Below are 20,400 nucleotides of genomic sequence, written 5' to 3' on the forward strand. Positions count from 1 at the left end.
ACTTTTGCCTGGCTTTTCACAGTATCCTTGAGAATTTAACAGGAACAAAATAATACACCACTTAGATGTACGTATGTGGTATGCACTTATGAGGGGAGGACAATGCGCCCCAGTATGCTTAAAAAAGTATTTGTGAACAACACCAGCAGTACACACCAGTGCTGCAGCACACAGTCACTGTGTACTACACCCAAAATTGCACTCTCTCAATCTCTGCAAATCTAGTTTTACAATTTTTAAAAAAGGACAATAGGACTATATTAAGGTTTGTTTTCTGGTCTACAAGTTTAGGTTAAACATAAATTTTAAAATGGATTAAATGGGCACTGTCATGAAGTAAAAAAATTGATATGTTGTAGTACTTAAGTACTACAACATATCTCTAATATACTTTAATTAAAAAAAGTGATTTTAAACAAGTTTAAAATCACTTTTAAATTCGGCCACTAGGGGTCGCCCTCCTAGTGGCCGAATGCATTCAGCAGTGACATCACTACTGGATTTCGACTCATTTCAGCCTGGCAATGAGTCGAAATCCAGTCACTGCGTTGCTCACTCCCGCCTGTCAATCAAACAGGCGAGAGCGAGCACGCTGATAGCTGGGGCTGCACTGCCTACTGTCAGGCTGCTCCACTAGCCTCGCGCGTGGCCCCACCCGCCCCGTTACCCTCTCCAGAGGCAGCGCGCGCACTCATTGCTGCGCTGATCCTCCGGATGGGCAAGTCTGATCTGAGATCTTATAAGGGGAGCGGAATGTCTTCTTTTCGGGCGGTCGGAGGGAGGGGGTTGTTACACGGCGGGGTCTGGGGGTGATGGAGTTTGGGGGAGCGGAATGTCTTTTTCGGGCGGGCGGAGGGTGGGGGGGTGTTGCGCGGCGGGCCCTGGGGGAGCGGGATCTGTGGCAGCTGCGGCTGAGACTGTTTTCACCACAGGGTGCCTATAGTTGTTTCCCCACTACAACTCCCAGCATGCCCTGACAGCCAATAGATGTCAGGGCAGGCTGGGAGTTGTAGTGGTGAAACAGCTGGAGGCACCCTGTATAGTTGAACTAAGGCTGGAAGTCGGCCCCCCCCAGCAGTCGTCAGTGACGTCATGCCTGCCAGGGAAGTCTGCCTGGTAGTGAGCACACTACCAGGCAGAAAAAAAAGCATTTTTAATATAGTAAAAAAAAAATGTAAAGGCAGGGAGGTGGTTAGGGATAGATGGGCAATAGGCAGGGACAGAAAGAAAAAAAAAAGGGGATGGTGGGAGCTACCCCTTAAGCCTTGAAATTAAAAATGTTACAGAAAAGAGATGTATTTATTTGATAACATCTTTATCTATTTGACCCAATGTATTGCTCCTTGCACTCTGTCCTATTTAATGAAATCGTTAAAAAACATTAATAGAAGTAACTTTCTCCAGATCAGGTTAGGTCATTTGGGAAATTAGCAGGGGGAACTGGAGCACAGCAAAGTGTCCTGAGACAAGTAAGCCAGGTATGATTTTAGAGTCAATGACTAACAAGAATCTAACATGATACGATATTCACGTACACTATATGGACAAAAGTTTTGGTACACATCTACACATGAATCCTACATGAGCCTTTAGGACATTCCATTCCAAATGCATAGGCACTTAAATAGAGGTTGTCCTACGTTTTGCAGTTATAACATTTCCTTTGTTCTAGGAAGATTTCCTAGAAGATTTTGGGGGTGACTGTGGGAAATGTTGCCGATTTATCAAGAAAAGTGCATTTGTGAGGTCAGACACGGATGTTGGATGAGAGGGATCACTTCTGTTCTGTTTATCTAAAAGGTGTTAGATGGGATTGGAGTCTGGGCTTATTCAGCTAGTTGTTTTTCTCCACTCCACACTACACCCAACCACGTCTTTATGGACCTTGCTTTATATACTGGGGCACAGTCATGGTGGAATAGAAAAGGGTTAAACCCCAATTGTTCTGACAAAGTTGGAAGCATACAATTGTCCACAATGTCTTGGCATGCTAAACCATTAAGACATTTATTCAATAAAACTAAGGGACCTAGGCCAATCCTTGAATAACCAATCCTTTACTGCACATTCCTCCTTTTTGATATGTTTTATTATGTATTATTTTGTCTCAATAAAAATGTGTCTATCGTTGTACATTCATTTTGGAATAGCTCCATTTCTTTGTTTTTTCTCTTGTTTTAACAGGCAGACTGCCTTGGAAGGGGCTAGATATTTATACCTGTGATAATGGGACTGAATGAAATCCATTAATTTAATGATTGCAGGCTGGGGCCCAGTACTTTTTAATGATATAGGGGGAGATTTATGAAAAACTGTCAAAATTAAAAGAAGTGATCTGATTGGTCGCTATAGGCAACTGCACCAATCTCCCTCTACACCAGGGTCTCAAACTCAAATTATCCGGGGGCCACTGGAGGTAGAAGATGGGTGAGGCTGGGCCGCATGCGCCCCTTACATATAATGCCACCATCATGTGCCCCTTCCCTTTCACTCCACCAGCAACACCCCCTACCAGCAGTGGCACCCCCATCATCCACCAGCAACCCCCCATTCCCCCTACCTCGTGTGGTAATAGCATGAGCTGACGGATGATGGGGGTGCTACTTCTGTGGGTTCCCCACATTAGGTAGGCAGCAGGTTCCCCACATTAGGTAGGCAGCAGGTTCCCCACATTAGGAAGTAACAGGTTCCCCACATTAGGTAGGCAGCAGGTTCCCCACATTAGGTAGTAGCAGGTTCCCCACATTAGGTAGCATTGTCGTCCCCCCCCCCCCCGACTCACACACACAGACACACACACAGACACCCACACATGCACACACACATAGACAGACAGACACACACATAGACACACTTACCTGTCCTGTGCTGCACTTACTACTCTCCGGCAGTGGCCTGACGAGCGACGTCACTGCCGCCCTCCTGTGCGGGTCTGCGGAGGGACGTCACATGTGCGACGTCCCTAATCAGACTGGGACCAGCCGACCAACCAGAGACGCGGATTAGGGCAGGGTAAATGAAGCGTTCCGGCATTTAGCGCTGCTTGCCCGAAGCAGGGCTAAATGCCTGAAGAAGTTACCTGCCCAGAGCCCGGAACTGCATGTCCCGGGCGTCGGGCAATACAAATATATACCTGGTGCGGGCCACAATCTTTCGTTCCGCGGGCCGCAAATGGCCTGCGGGCCAGGAGTTTGAGACCCCTGCTCTACACAGATTTTGATAAATATCCCCCATAGTGTTTATTCAGAGTAGAATTAATGTTTCTATTTCAGAAGTTTAGCAGGTATCTCTGTATTTTGCAGAAATCTACATATTACATGAATAATATTTAGCCAGCATATCCATCAAGAACTGTAAGTAGAAAAATGTGTGCTACACATGGCACTTTTAGCTAGTGCTTGTGGAGCTGTCCAGTGCTGAAACACTTATGTATATAATATATCTGCTATTTACTTATTCACCAGAACCCTTTACTTAAGCTAATATATTATTATTGGTGAATGGTCAACAGTAAATTTGACTGTAGTGACCAGTGTTGGGCAGATGCTGTCAAAGCAAATAAAATCATGGGGGGCATCAGAAGGGGCATAGATGCCAACAACAAGGAAATAATAATATCACTGTACAAATCACTAGTCAGACCACACATAGAATACTGTGTACAGTACTGGGCCCCAGTGTACAAGAAAGATATAGTGGAGCTGGAGAGGGTTCAAAGAAGGACAACCAGAGTAATTTGGGGGTATGGGAGGACTGTAATACCCAGGTTTGTTTACTTTAGAAAAGGAAAAATGTCTTCTACCTCATTTTTTTTTTTGGCTTTGCTCTGTGTCAACACTGTAGGATAAACTGGATGGGTGCATGCTTTTTTTCAGCCTTAAAACTATGTAACTATTATTACAATGAATAAATAAAAAAGTCAAATTACTATTCATTCACCTTTCAGCAAGAAAAAAAATGTATAGCTGTGTGAATACAAGATAGAAAAAAAAACTCTAATGTTCTTTCAAGGCTTTTCAGGATTTTTTAAGTGATTGTTAAAAAACTTTTGTAACATATTATATGAGAAAATGCCTCTTTTGCTGCTTATCAGTCTAATTTGATCCTCAGCCCTCACTTCAAAACTCATCATTTGGTCAAACAAAACTGATAAAAGTGTTTGTTACAAGACCAACTATCAGCTTATACAGGGGTCATGTTACCTGCTGCCCCATATAAACCTATAGAAGTGATAGAGTACGAAGTAGAGAGGGAGAGAGACACATACAAACTTAGCTGAAAGTTCAATTAAGTCTCATATCTCATCCCAGTGCATGGTTCACTGCTTAAATTGCTCGGTGCTGCTCTATAATGTTCTCCATGCTGCTACATCTATAGAAACATAGAGAAGCAGGATCTCATTATCGATATGTGTTTAGTGTATGGGGGAAATCAGAGAAGCTAGTTTCCTCTCTTTGGCAATGACAAATTTGAAATGCAGCTTTTGGAAGGGAAAAATGGTAAAACATGCCATAAACAAGTTATATAATTGCCAAAAATAATTATACTCCTTATGTACACATACATTTACATCTTATTATAAAATTCCTTTGTTGAATCAATAGTGATCACTTAAGGGCAAGTCAATAGGTAAAGAATACCATATAAGGTGTGATTATTCATCTAATACAAAGCTGTATTTAACATTTGTTCCTTGAGTTAAAGGTCAGGGCAAATGAGCATTTATGTTGATCAGTATAGGTTGATATTGGTGAATACTGCTATGTACCACAGCCGAAGACTGAAATGTCTGACTGGCCCTTGGTATAACTGTTCTGTTTAATGTGCTTATTGTCATAGTAACCCTGTATAAAAGACATACTTTATAAACCCAACTCACTGGTGGATGCACAGTCTCATCATTCCATCGGTTTGTATAACAGTCTCCAGATAACCTGCACTCTTGTCTGCGTACGTTAACAACTTTCACACCGAGCTCTCAGGTCACACTGCTCTGTTTATTCATGATATCAAACATGACCGAAACAGATGCTTAATCCCTTCTTCAAACAGCACATCTCCAACCAGAACTTACTCAAAAGTCAAAAGCAAATAATAAACTGCACTATTTAAACATCAATTGGTTAGTCTGGACTGGTGCACAGCTGCACAGCATTGACATAATCACTGAAAATGCACTGCAAATGTTAGATCCGATTTTTCTGTATAATCTGACGATTGCCGAAATAAGTCCTGTTTGTCAGGAAATTGAAAATCCATCCTGTAAAACACAAAGCTTAATACAAGATGGCATATGACTTCAAAACCTCATATAGCTGGGAGATTATATTTCCATGTATGTTGCTTTATGTATACAGATACAGATTACTGCATGACGAATATGTCAAAGCAGATGCAGTTAAAGCCTCACTAGCATGTACTATATTGTATCTATCTTCTGAAATGTCTTCTCTCATTCCGTTAAACTTTGTTTTACCTTTAAAACCTTCTCATGCCTGCTGAAACCTTACCTCTTCCATTAGTTCAAAGAATCTCTCAACTGGAATTCTAACATCACTACATAGACTGATATAGAGATATGAATTGAGACTGTATAGATCTGTGGGGGACAGCCTGGCACTTCCTGCAGACTGCTACGACCCCATACAGGAGATTGCGGGGGGTCCCGGTGGTCAGACCCCCCTTCTCCTTCGGATAGGGGATAATTTATATTCCACTACAGTATTCCTTTATAGGGGTACTCCAGTGGAAAACATTTTATTTATTTTATTTTACTTTTCAAATAAACTGGTGCCAGAAAGTTAAACAGATTTGTAAATTACTTCTATTAAAAATCTTAATACTTCCAGTACTTATTAGCTGCTCTATGCTGCAGAGGAAGTTGTGTTGTTCTTTTCAGTCTGACCACAGTGCTCTCTGCTGACACATCTGTCCATGTCAGGAACTGTCCAGAGCAGAAGAGGTTTGCTATGGGGATCTGCTCCTACTCTAGACAGTTCCTGACATGGACAGAGGTGTCAGTAAAGAACACTTTGATAAGATTGAAAATAACAACTTGACTTCCTCTGTAGCGTACAGCAGCTGATAACTACTGGAAGGATTAAGATTGTTTAAAAGAAGTAATTTACAAATCTGTTTACCTTTCTGAAGCCAGTTTATATGAAAAAAATTGTTTTCCACCGAAGTACCTCTTTAACCCTTTAAGGACTCAGCATTTTTCAGTTTTTACATTTTTGTTTTTTCTTCCTAACCTTTTAAAAATCAAAACCCTTTCAATTTTCCACCTAAAAATCCATAGTATGGCATATTTTTTTCTCCACCAATTCTACTTTGCAGTGACTTTTTACCCAAAAATCCACGGAAAAATGGAGAAAAAAATCATTGTGCGACAAAATTGAAGAAAAAACGCAATTTTGGGGGCTTCAGTTTCTCTGCAGTGCATTTTTTTTGTAAAAATGACACCTTACCATTATTCTGTAGGTCCATACAGTTAAAATAATACTTATATAGGTTTGATATTGTTGTACTTCTGGGAAAAAAAATAACTATACGTTTAAAAATTTCCCTTTTCAGACCCCTATAACTTTATTATTTTTCTGCATATGGGGTGGTATGAGGGCTCATTTTTGCGCCGTGACCTGAAGTTTTTATCAGTACCATTTTCGTTTTTATCTGACTTTTTGATTGCTTTTTATTCATTTTTTAATGGTATGAAAAGTGACCAAAAATACGCTAGTTTGGATTTTGGAATTTTTTTAGGTGTACGCTATTGACCATGTTCATCATTTATTTTTATTTGCAAAGGTTTTTTAATGGGAAAATGATTCTGACTTATTAGAAAAGTAGTTAAATCACACTTTTTTTCACTTTTTCAGGAATATATGTCCTGCGTCGTTAAGGAGTTAAGATAAACCAGATGTAAGCCTGTCATGGGCAAAGAGACATTACATGATGATGTAAATGCTCTGTGCCATTGGGGGGTACGGCCAGTAACAGCCCAAAAATGGGGGCTTAGATCAATTTATCACACATTGCACAGTTCACTATACCTGACTGTTGTGGTTCTGCATGAATAGACCATGTGGTGGAAACATAGTCCGTCTGTAGGAAGCAGAAAGAACCTGCTAATTAGTGCTGAGGAGGGGATGGACTGAATGATGAGTAATGTGACAAGTCCTGAAGGAAGGATTCGGATTAGGCGGCCTCGTCAGGTGTAGCTAGTGCCCCTTGCGTCCCCTGTATCGGAGTGCTATATCGGCACCAACTTCCCTCCCTCAACTCCCCCCCCCCCTTCCCGCCCTCAAAAATGTCACTTCACGCTATAATGTATGTACAGTTTAAGTTAAGTGATTCACAACTGATGTCTCTTCTGATTAGCGTTGTCCTCTTTCCTTTTCTTTTCAATTCGGCTTAGACCGCCATGATGGCTTCTGTCAGCCAAAACTCATCTCTTCGGCATCTGCAAAACAAACATGCTAGACTCCACATTTTCCTTTCAAATGTTTTTTTTTTTTTTTTAGAGATTTTACTGATAAGAAGAATGCACATACAAAGGTGAAGCAGAACATGGGAAGCTTCTATTATTTCATAGAAGAAAAGGTAGTATAAGATGTACTATCAATATCAAATTACATGTAAAACAATGCATGTGAAGGTGAACATACACACTAATATAAATAACAGACTTCTATTACGTCATAGAAGCAATGAAACAAGGAATATATTCTCTATGTCAATTTGTACATGAGACAAATGTATGAACATAGTTAAGGTAAGAAATTAAAAAATAAAAACAAAATGAATACAGAATGAGTGAAGTAAGTCATTGATATTTTATCCTGTAAGGTCACTTTCTCTCTCGGGGTGAAAGGAAATTAAATTCGGTTGAGGTAATGTTTGACTCCACATTTTCTAGTTCCCCCCCCCCCCCCCCCCTTACACAATCTCCTCATCTATAGGCCCGAACTGTAATGTGCTCCTTGGTGTCCTGCACAGTAAAAGTATACAGAATAGTAGGTCCCTCATTAAGTAGGTATAAACATCCAAGCACAATTTGGGGAAAGTATGCGATTGAGAATATGGAAGTAAATATTGTGATTTTGATATGAGATTGCTATATGCTAAACAAATGGTAAAATCTCCAACATTTCATGTCCATCCCATCATCTCATGTCCAATCCCCCCATTTTATATAGCCTTTTCCCTCATTAGCTATGGGGGATGGCTATATGAGAGGGAAGGCACAATATGAGGGGATAGCCCATATATGAGGCGGGTGGTGCTGTTTTTTGTTTTTGTAATCCTTGACAACCCAGTTTACCTGATATCCCACCCCATGTCACATGACCATAGCAACATGTGACATTATGGACAACACATATGTATGCTCTACAGCAGTGTTTTCCAACCAGTGTGCCTTCAGCTGTTGCAAGAATACAAATTCCAGAATGCCCGGACATCCTTTGGCCGTCCAGGCATGCTGGGAGTTGTAGTTTGAAACAGCTGGAGGCACTCTAGTTGGGAAACACTACTGTACCACACACTCTTCCTGCACCCTGCCAGAATATGCCTTTCACTGCACCTCGTTCCTGAATAAAGAAGCACTTGATCATCTACATGTGAGTGTCCCCGTGTTTTCTTTTCATTCGTCATATGGAGATTGCCTATTCTCTAACAGCTGGAACACCAGTGGGATCAGGATTAGGCTGTGTAACTTCGTCCCGCTGATACACCCGTGATGTCCATTATGTGTATAATGGATTAAGACCAGCATATGTGTCCTTTTAATATTGGCTGTACATCAAAACTATGTGTTGTCCACAATGTCATGTGTTGCTATGGTCATCACTTATGGGCTGTGATGAAGTGGCATCTGATTGGTTCCTTTTAAAGGTAATTAGCAGAGCCTAGCCTAGAGGGCACTCAGTGTAAGGATGCCAAGTAGTTAGCCAGGTAGATAAGTAGGTTGCTATGTAGATAGATTGGAAGCCAGATAGGTAGCTATGTATGTCAGTAGCCAGGTAGCTAAGTAGGTAGGCAGGTAGCTATGTAGATAGGTAGCCAGGTAACTAAGTAGGTGTTACGCCGAGCGCTCCGGGTCCCTGCTCCTCCCCGGAGCGCTCGCGGCGTTTTTCTCTCTGCAGCGCCCCGGTCAGACCCGCTGACCGGGAGAGCTGCACTGACACTGCCGGCGGGGATGCGATTCACATAGAGGGACGCGCCCGCTCGCGAATCGCACCCCAAGTCACTCACCTGTCCCAGCCCCGGCTGTCATGTCCTGGCACGCGCGGCTCCGCTCCTTAGGGCGCGCGCACGCCAGCTCTCTATGATTTAAAGGGCCAGTGCACCAATGATTGGTGCCTGGCCCAATCAGCCTAATTAGCTTCCACCTGCTCCCTGGCTATATTACCTCACTTCCCCTGCACTCCCTTGCCGGATCTTGTTGCCTTGTGCCAATGAAAGCGTTTAGTGTTGTCCAAAGCCTGTGTTCCAGACCTTCTGCTATTCCATTTGACTACGAACCTTGCCGCCTGCCCCGACCTTCTGCTACGTCTGACCTTGCCTCTGCCTAGTCCTTCTGTCCCACGCCTTCTCAACAGTCAGCGAGATTGAGCCGTTGCCGATGGATACGACCTGGTTGCTACCGCCGCAGCAAGACCATGCCGCTTTGCGGCGGGCTCTGGTGAATACCAGTAGCATCTTAGAACCGGTCCACCGACACGGTCCACGTCAATCCCTCGCTGACACAGAGGATCCACATCCAGCTAGCCGAATCGTGACAGTAGGTAGATAGCAATGTAGTTAGCTATGTAGGTAAGTAGCCAGGTAGCTAAGTAGGTATATATGTAGGCTTGAGAATGGTGTTGTGAGAACACCTAAACATCCCACTTGCCTGTTCGTGGAATAAAAGTAACTTTTTATTTTTGATACTTTTCTGTGCTGCGGTTGCCTCATTGATTGTAAGTAGGTACGTAGCTATGTAGGTAGGTAGTCAGGTAGCTATGTAGGCAGCTAACCAGGTAGGTTGCCATATTAAAATGCATCCAAATTTATATTTTGATCTTTAATGCTCTCCTGATTGCCAAGGGAGGATTCACATGTTGAATTTTACAAATATTTTACCAGGATTATGCCATTCATGGTAAAAAAAAAAAAAAAAAAAAAAAAAAAAACTAAAGAACAACGCATTTTACTGCAATTTGCATCATCAAGGTAAAATATGTAATCATGGTAAACTTGTTATTCTGCTGATGGCACCACTATATATATACAAAAGTAATGTATCCTCCACAGATACCAAGTTAGAGTCTATATCATACTCTAGAGCCTGGGTTCTCAACCTGGGGTACTGTACAGTAGCTACGGCCGCGGCTACTGTGAGTGAGCTGCGTGGTTGCCGGGGAGACGTGTGACCTCCCCTGATGTTGTGCGGACTTGCCGCACAGTGCAGGAGACATCACACGTCAGTGCGGCCCCACTGAAGGGGGTGCGCTGCATCCAAGGGCAGGCCACAGGGGACCGCAGGATGCCAGGTAAAGAATAAAAACAAAAAGTTGAACACAACTGTATGGCACGGAAGGGGACTATATGGAACGAATGGGGGATATATGGGACGGAGGGGGGATATATGGGATGGAGGGGGGATATATGGGACGGAGGGGGGGATGTATGGGATGGAGCACAAGGCATTAAGATGGAGGGGGAGAGGGATAATGGCGGAGGGGGGATTGGGAGTAATAAAGCACAAGGCATTAAAATGTAATTAATGCCTTGTGCTTTATTTCTCCCCATCCCCCCTCCGCCATTATCCCTCTCCCCCTCCATCTTAATCCTCTTGCGCTGTTTCCCCTTGCTATGATTCCCTTTGGCCATATCGGATAATAATGGCACAAGGGGATTAATATGGAGGGGGGAAAATGGCGAAAGGGGGATCAGAGGGAGGGGGGAATAATGACACAAGGGGATTAAGATGGAGGGAGGGATAATTAACCCCCCACCCCTCCATATTAACCCCCCTGTGCCATTATTATTCGATATGGCAGAAGGGGATCAGAGGAGGGGGGAATAATGTCACAAGGGGATTAATATGGAGGGGGGAGGGTTGATTATCCCCCCCCCCATCTTAATCCCCTTGTGTTATTATTCCTGCTCCATCTTTATCCCCTTGTGTTATTATTCCCCCTCCATCTTTATCCCCTTGACCCATTATTCCCCCTCCATCTTAATCCCCTTGTACTATTATTCCCCCTCCATCTTTATCCCCTTGTCCCAGTACTCCCCCTCCATCTTTATCCCCTTGTCACATTATTCCCCCTCCATCTTAATCCCCTTGTGCTATTAGTCCCCCTCCATCTTTATCCCCTTGTGTTATTATTCCTCCTCCATCTTAATCCCCTTGACCCATTATTCCCTCTCCATCTTAATCCCCTTGTACTATTATTCCCCCTCCATCTATATCCCCTTGTCCCATTACTCCCCCTCCATCTTTCTCCCCTTGTGTTATTATTCCTCCTCCATCTTAATCCCCTTGTCCCATTATTCCCCCTCCATCTTAATCCCCTTGTACTATTATTCCCCCTCCATCTTTATCCCCTTGTCCCATTACCCCCCTCCATCTTTATCCCCTTGTGTTATTATTCCTCCTCCATCTTAATCCCCTTGTCCCATTATTCCCCCTCCATCTTAACCCCCTTGTACTATTATTCCCCCTCCATCTTTATCCCCTTGTACTATTATTCCCCCTCCATCTTTATCCCCTTGTCCCATTACTCCCCCTCCATCTTTATCCCCTTGTCCCATTATTCCCCCTCCATCTTAATCCCCTTGTGCTATTATTCCCCCCTCCCTCTGATCCCCTTTTGCCATATTGGATAATAATGCCACAAGGGGATTTAGATGGAGGAGGGAATAATACCATAAAGGGATTAAGATGGATGGGGAATAATAGTACAAGGGGATTAGGATGGAGGGGGGAATAATAGTACAAGGGGATTAAGATGGAGGGGGAATAATAACACAAGGGGATAAAGATGGATGGGGGAATAATAACACAAGGGGATAAAGATGGAGAAGGAATAAAAACACAAGGGGATAAAGATGGAGGAGGAATAATAACACAAGGGGATAAAGATGAGGAGGAATAATAACACAAGGGGATAAAGATGGAGGAGGAATAATAACACAAGGGGATAAAGATGGAGGAGGAATAATAACACAAGGGGATAAAGATGGAGGAGAAATAATAACACAAGGGGATAAAGATGGAGGGTGGGGGTATATTGGCACAAGGGGATTAAGATTGAGGAGGGGATAATGGGACAAGGGGATAAATATGGAGGGGGAATAATAACAAAAGGGATTAAGATGGGGGCGGGAATATTGGCACAAAGGGATTAAGATGGAGGGGGGATGCATTAGCATAAAGGTAAGAACACGCCTTTTGTCCGCGGGTACCCCTCACACGCAAGTTCCGCGCGGGGGGGTACACACGGACATACTTTCAGCCTTCGGGGGTACAGTCACCAAAAAGGTTGAGAACCACTGCTCTAGAGTGCACTAACTATTTAGCTGCTGGCATCATTGTGACTTCGTGTGGCTCAACTAAGCTTTCGTTTGCAGGAAATGTAGCAGATTTGCTATTTAGGACTAAGGAAAAGCTGGGTATTGACTCTTGGTTGCAGCCTAATTTTTTAAAGGGGTACTCCACTGGAAAAAAAAAATTTAATCAACTGGTGCCAGAAGGTTAAAAACAGATTTGTAAATTACTTCTATAAAGAAAACTTAATCCTTCAAATACTGCTGCTATATGATCATACAGCTGCTATATGATCCACAGGAAGTTATTTTATTTTTGGATTTCCTTTCTGTCTGACCACAGTGCTCTCTGCTGACACCTCTGTCCATTTTAGGAACTGTCCAGAGTAGGATAGGTTTTCTATGGGGATTTGCTCCTACTCTGGACAGTTCCTAAAATGGATAGGGGTGTCTGCAGAGATCACTGTGGTCAGACAGAAAGGAAATTCTAAAAGAAAAGAACTTCCTGTGGATCATATAGCAGCTGATAAGTACTGGAAGGATTAAGATTTTTTTATATAAGTAATTTAAAAACCTATTTAACCTTCTGGCACCAGTTGATTTAAAAAAAAAAATCACCAGAGTACCCCTTTAAATTTAAAACCCCTTAAGGATGCAGGGCATACATGTACGCCGTGTTCTCGCTCTCTTTCTATTACCCGTCATAGCTGTATGGTCCCGGAAGCCAATCTGTGGCTAATGCCAGACATCACCGATCACAGTGTACTCAGACATCGTGGCAGTTTATGGTCTGAGCACTGACAGGCTGACCCTCCCCCTTCAACCTCTGCAGCAATGTTGCCATCACTCATATGTCTATTTCCCAAAGAAAACCTCTGAATATGACACAGAGCACATGCCCTAAACTTCTTTGGTCAACCACGATGAGGCCTTTTCTCAGTTGAATCTGTCCTGTGAAACTGCTGAATGCTCTTGCCCACGATGCTGCAGCTCAGTTTTAGGCTCTTGGCAATCTTCTTATAACCAAGGCCATCTTTATGTAGAACAACAAGTCTTTTTTTTTTTTAGATCCTTAGATATCTTTTTCCCATGAGGTGCTATTTTGAACTTCCATTACCAGTATTAACCCCTTAAGGACCCGGGCTTTTTCCGTTTTTTCATTTTCAATTTTTCCTCCTTAACTTTAAAAAATCATAACTCTTAAAAATTTTCACCTAAAATTATATATAATGGCTTAATTTTTGCGTCACTAATTCTACTTTGTAATGACATTAGTCATTTTACCCAAAAATCTACGGTGAAACGGGAAAAAAAATCAATGTGCGACAAAATTGATGAAAAAACACTATTTTGTAAGTTTTGGGGGCTTCTATTTTTACGCTGTACATTTTTTGTCAAAAATGATACCTTATCTTTATTTTGTAGGTCCATACGGTTAAAATGATACCCTACTTGTATAGGTTTGAATTTGTATCACTTCCGAAAAAAATCATGAATACATGCAGGAAAATTTATACGTTTAAAATGGTCATCTTTTGACCCCTATAACTTTTTTATTTTTCTGTGTTCAGGGCGCTTTGAGGACTCATTTTTTGCGCCGTCATCTGAAGTTTTTAGCGGTACCATTTTTGTTCTGATCAGACTTTTTGATCACTTTTTATTCACTTTTTTGTGGTATAAAAAGTGATCAAAAATGCGCTATTTTGGACTTTGGAATTTTTTTGCGCGTACGCCATTGAACGAGCGGTTTAAAAAGCGGTATATTTTTATAAATCGGACATTTCCGCACGCGACGATACCACATATGTTTATTTTTATTATTATTTACATAATGTTTTTTTTATTTTTGGAAATGCCGGGTGATTTAAACTTTTATTAGGGGAAGGGATAATTGAAAGGGTTAATGATTTTTTTACACTTTTCTTATGCAACATTATAGCTCCCATAAGGGGCTATAACATTGCATTTACTGATCTTTTACACTGATTGATCCATCTCCATAGGAATGGATCAATCAGTGTTTTAGGCGATTGAATGCTCAAGCCTGGATCTCAGGCTTGAAGCATTCATTCGGCGATCGGACTGCAGGAAGGAAGGTAAGAGACCTTCCTCCTGTGCTACAGCTGTTCGGGATGCCGCGATTATACCGCGGCGATCCCGAACAGCTCCCTGAGCTAGCCGGGCACTTTTACTTTCGTTTTTAGCCGCGCGGCTCAGCTTTGAGCGCGCGGCTAAAGGGTTAATAGCGCGCGGCACAGCGATCAGTGCCGCGCGCTATTAGAGGCGGGTCCCGGCTTCACTATGACGCCGGGCCCGCCGCGATATGATGCGGGGTCACCGTGTGACCCCGCGTTATATCGCAGGACCGGGACCCATGACGTATGCATACGTCATGGGTCCTTAAGAGGTTAAAGTGTTAGAGTGATAACACTAAATGTAAGACACCTGCTTCCCATACACATCTGCGACTTTGTAGAACTAATGAGTCACATGACACCGGGGAGGGAAAGAAGGCTAATTGGGCCCATTTTGGACATTTCAACTTAGGGGTGTACTCGCTTTTGTTGACAAGGTTTAGACATTAAAGGGGTTATCCAGGAAAAAACTTTTTTTTATCTATCAACTGGCTCCAGAAAGTTAAACAGATTTGTAAATTACTTCTATTAAAAAATCTTAATCCTTTCAGTACTTTTTAGCTGCTGAAGTTGAGTTGTTCTTTTCTTTCTACGTGCTCTCTGATGACAAGTGTCTCGGTAACTGTCCAAAGTAGAAGCAAATCCCCATAGCAAACCTATTCTACTCTGTGAAGATCCCAAGACAAGCAGAGATGTCAGCAGAGAGCACTATGGCCAGACAGAAAAGAACAAGTCAACTTCAGCAGCTGATAATTATTGGAAGGATTAAGATTTTTTATTAGAAGTAATTTACAAATATGTTTACCTTTCTGGAGCCAGTTGATATATAAAAAATTTTTTTTCCTGGAATACCTCTTTAATGGCTGCGTGTTGAGTTATTTTGAGGGGACATAGTCATTGCTTCAATGTTGTGACTTGAAAAGATAAGATTAAATATTTACAAAAATGTGAGGGGTGGACTCAGTTATGGGAGATACTGTATCTATCTAGTTTTCTTTATATTTAACATGGATTTCTCCCCACATACGGGAAACATTCTACATAGATAACTACAAAATTAGGTTTCACAATTGACAATTTTTACCTTTAATATTTTTATGAATGTGTGTGGTATAAATGTATATATAAATACATTTATAGGGTTGACAACTGCACTTCTTAATGGTATTGTTTACCATACCCTGCAAACACTAACCTTTCTTCAAAAAACTTCACTTGCTTTATCTTGTAGTTCTTCACTTTACCACTAGAGGGAAGCAGGCATTTATTCCTTATCCACTATGGTGTTCTGTTTATGTAGCATTGTGCAGAAAAACTGAACAATAATCTTTGTAGATTATTCCTTCAATAATGTGAAAATCCTACTCTATACTATTGAAGGAATACAACAACAGAAGAGAAGACCACTAGGTAATAATAATTCTCTCTGCATTTACAATACGGAACAGACTTCTCTGCATGGCATATACGGATGTTTCTCTGCAGTACAATTGTACCATGCTGTATTCAATTTTGCCTAAAACATATGTATGTATCTATGTCAATACCTGCCTATGGAATCAGTTTGATAGGGTTTATTAAGGTAGATAAGGCATTTTATCACTGTATTGTTGTCTATTATATCTATTATGGGAGGAGGTCTATATAATTGTTTATTTTGTACATTTCCTATATAAACATATGCTAAATATAAAATCTGTACCAGTGAAATATTCTTTGTGGATTGATCACCACTGATGCAACGTTGCTTACACTGGTATATAGAATATGGGTTTACACTGCTCAGAGCCATCAGCATACCGACACAGCCCGATTATGCAGGGGACATGCATATGATGGCCGCATGATGTTGCTGGATGTGGGGATGTGATGTCACACGCTCACTTTGCCAATCAGGCGGAGCGGGGCTCTGCTGTGGACGCTGATTGAATGAGCGGGTGTGTGAGGTCACATCCCCAGACATAGAAGCAGCGGGGAGCAGCGCTACATTATACCGGTGGCGGCACGGGAGCGAGGAAGGTGAGAGTGTGTTTTTGTTTATTACTTGCCACTCATGACCAAATTTTAAAATTAACATTTTGCCAGGAAAGCCCCTTTAATGGATACTAAGAATAAATTGTTGCAATATTTGTATATATTTTTTAAATATTTTTGACTTTGATAATACAGTGAAATACTTCTGCATTGAAGTATATTATGCCTGCTAATGTAAACTATGAGGCTCTTCCTTTGGTGAGTCCTAATACCCTGCAACTGCATTGCGTGCAATAGGAGTGATGGAATGTGCTCCACCCTGTAGCTTATCCATAGGGGTTACACTTACATGGCCAGAATCAGTGTTTTTGCATTTTACAGCCATTGCATTGAGCAGGTCTGCAAGCATGTGGCCCACTGGCTGCTTATGGACAGCCAAAGGATTCTTGGAGGTCCGCAATCATGTCATGTGAGGTTCAAGTCTAGTGAGTAAACTAGGTCCTACAATGACATCACGGCGTACAGGATTACTTCACTGCTGCCTGGAAGTGAGGGCAGGGATATAGGATGCACACACAGCTGATTTTGTTTATGCACACCCTCAGTGTAAAGGCAGGTCCATTGGTTCCCTCCTCTGCCACTCACATTGGTGCTACAGTGCAGTCAATGATTACATCATCTCACTGCTCCATCACATGAAGAGGATCTGGGAGCTTATTGGTTTGACAGTTTTTTTTTGTTTTTTTTATCTTTTTGTTTTTTTGCGCAGGGGGCACTACTAATGAAGGGAGGTGGATGGACCACCTATCGACTTATTTGGGCAGTCTGCCTACTTATTCAATGGGAGGGGGAAGTCTGCTTATCTACCTATTTGGAGGTTTGGGTAGATAGATAGGTCTGGCACTATTATTTATAGGGTGGAACATACGTGCGGTAGCCTGCACCATAAACTACAGATTCGGGGGTGCTTTCTCTCTGAAATACAGTTCATACTATACAAAACATAGAGAACCGAAGAGGGCAACTCACCCACTCCTATTTGGAGGTCTACCTGTTCACCTAAAGCTGAAGTTTGCCTATCGGCCTATTTCAGGGTTGGGGGTGTCCAATAAATTAGCTTCAGAAAGATTAGATTTGAATTGGGGGCCCCAATCATATAAACTTTGCATCAATGTATAAATCACTCCTGTATGTAGGGGACATGAACTTAAATGTTGATTTAGTAAACTTCCCTACTCCTTCTGATATTCCTGCTCCTCTCCTTCCCTTCTTGACAGCTCGCTGTGTAGGTTACAATGGGCTGTCAACAAGGGGAGGAAAGGAGCAGGAATATCAGAAGGAGGCAAGTTTGCTAAATGAATGTATGAGCAAAAACATTTAAAACCTATGTGAGGCCCCTAGAAATATAGTCTATATTAATTTTGGCCCCCACCTACTGCCAAATTGGTCAGGCCCACAGTACAGCAATAGCCCTTCCCATTCTCTGCCTGCAGTAGGTAGAACGAAGTGGAAGGAAGGAAAAAATAAATCCCCATGAACTCCAACGATTTTTGGTCTAGGAGCTGCAAAACTTATTTAATGTGGGAACTTTTTTATTTTTCATTCTGTTTCATTTTTTTAGCATTCATTTGTGGTGAGGGTGTGAGGAAGGGCAGATGTTATTAACCTAGGGGCAGATGGCATTAACCCCTTACATTCATGATGCCGGGGTGTGGTTAACCTCTGCACCACCCGAGGTATGGCCGCTGGATCCTGGGCTATGACTCTGATTCCAAGTTACGGAACGATGGCAGCTGTACTGAGGTAGACAGGTGTTTTAGTCTTTACAGCTCAGTTAGGCCTAAGGAGATGACCAGTGACCTTAGAGACTTGAGGGCTCGCTGGGACTTGCAGTGGACTTGGACTGAATTAGGCAGACCCGCACTGAATTTAGCAAACTTGACTGACTCTACTATGACTGACTAGGCTTCACCGCTGTGGTAGCTTAACAGGTTTTCCCTTTCACCTGTGGGGCACTTGGTGGTGGAAGCGTGGCTGCGTGGTTAGGCCTTGGGTCTCTTCAGGACACCAGACACTCTCAAGTCTTGACTGTTCTGTACTCAGGAAAGACTGGAACTCAAGAGCTACTTAACTCCTATAGGAGGGGTCATATAGGTCACCTCCAAGTCACCTGGTCACTGGTATCTTCCTTTGTTACATATCTTAACAACAGGACTTAAAAGGCATATACATCTTAATAAAATACATTAACCATTTGTAGGAACATTGTGTGGGGCAAGGGAACTAGGACTGAGTCCACCTGAAAAGGACCGTAGTTTGTACAGAAGGGCCACTTCTGTACTGAACCACCATCATTTTTTGATGTTTTGTACCTTAACAAGGTTAAATCTATTAGTTGTACATATGCTCATTATGCACTCAGCTCAGATTAAATGGGCCCCTATTGATAGATCTATACAAGGACCCCCCCAACCATCACATTCTTTTTACAGCGCATCAATAGTTTCATGTGACAACGGGATTTCTTGGCCTTCACAGGAAATGTACACTGTGCAATCTGGAAAGGGCAGCATGTACACTGTGAAATGTACACTGTGCAATCTTCTATCATGTGGACTGCTGGGACTCGTCATGATCTCATCCCCGAGAGCTCAAGCACCCACCTTCAAAAATTAACTGGTTTCCGGAGTGACGGCCTGCTTAGCCAATTACCTAATAAAGCGGCGACATCTATGCAGGCAGTCATTCACTCCAGAGACCGTTCATCTCGGAAGGGGGGGGGGGGGGTCTGGAGGGCTCAGAAGGGTGAGTTAGATGTTCTGGAGACTGGCAATTCATCCCCTATCCAAAGGATAGGGGACACATTTTTACAAACTGTATAGGCGACAAGTTTTTACAAACTGGAGTTCCCCTTTAACCCCTTGGGGACGGAGCCCATTATGACCCTAAGGGCGGGAGCATTTTTTGCAAACCTGACCTCTATTACTTTATGCATTAATAACTCTGGGATGCTTTTACTTATAAATGTAATTCCAAGAACGTTTTTTCATGACATATTCTACTTTATGTTAGTGGTAAATGTTTGTTGATACTTGCATCATTTCTTGGTTCTCACTGAAGTTCTGGGTTTAAAGTTACTTCTGGGTACTTTAGCCTCTTCCCCCTCCCCTAAAACATACTGATTTATATTGTGACCCTTTATATATCTTTATGACATGTGCATTAATATTATGACAATAGAAGTATAAGGAAATAATAGTCTAAAAAGCCCTATAAACTCATTCCTAAAGTTGGAACTGGAGAATGGGATGCTTGTTCATGCTTCATCTTTGGAAAGCATCTAGTCTAGACAATGTCCTGCAAACACTAATGTCAAATTGGCACATGATATTTAGCACAAAGGACATCTTTCAAGGTCGAAGTAAATTGCTTTAGAGTCAAGTACAGACAAGCAGCGATGATAGCAGCAATAGGGGGATTTGATAGATTCTCATTTCTAGGAAGCAGATGTGGTCCCTTCAAGTTAGTGGTCAGTGAATTTTTCATATCATGTTCTGATATCTCTGAAGCAATACATTTTTCACAGTCATTTAAAGGATCGGAGACTGGAGAATAATGGATAAGAGGAGAGCGCAGGGGAACAGTCTGGAATCTGAGTGCTGGTAATGCTGCCTAATAGAGCTCTATAGTATCAATGGGATCTTCTCATGTTCTTTTCACAAAGGACTCAGGGCATCTTAACACTATCTGGATGAAT

The sequence above is a fragment of the Hyla sarda genome, chromosome 6 (assembly GCF_029499605.1).
Source record: "Hyla sarda isolate aHylSar1 chromosome 6, aHylSar1.hap1, whole genome shotgun sequence".
NCBI lineage: Eukaryota > Metazoa > Chordata > Amphibia > Anura > Hylidae > Hyla > Hyla sarda.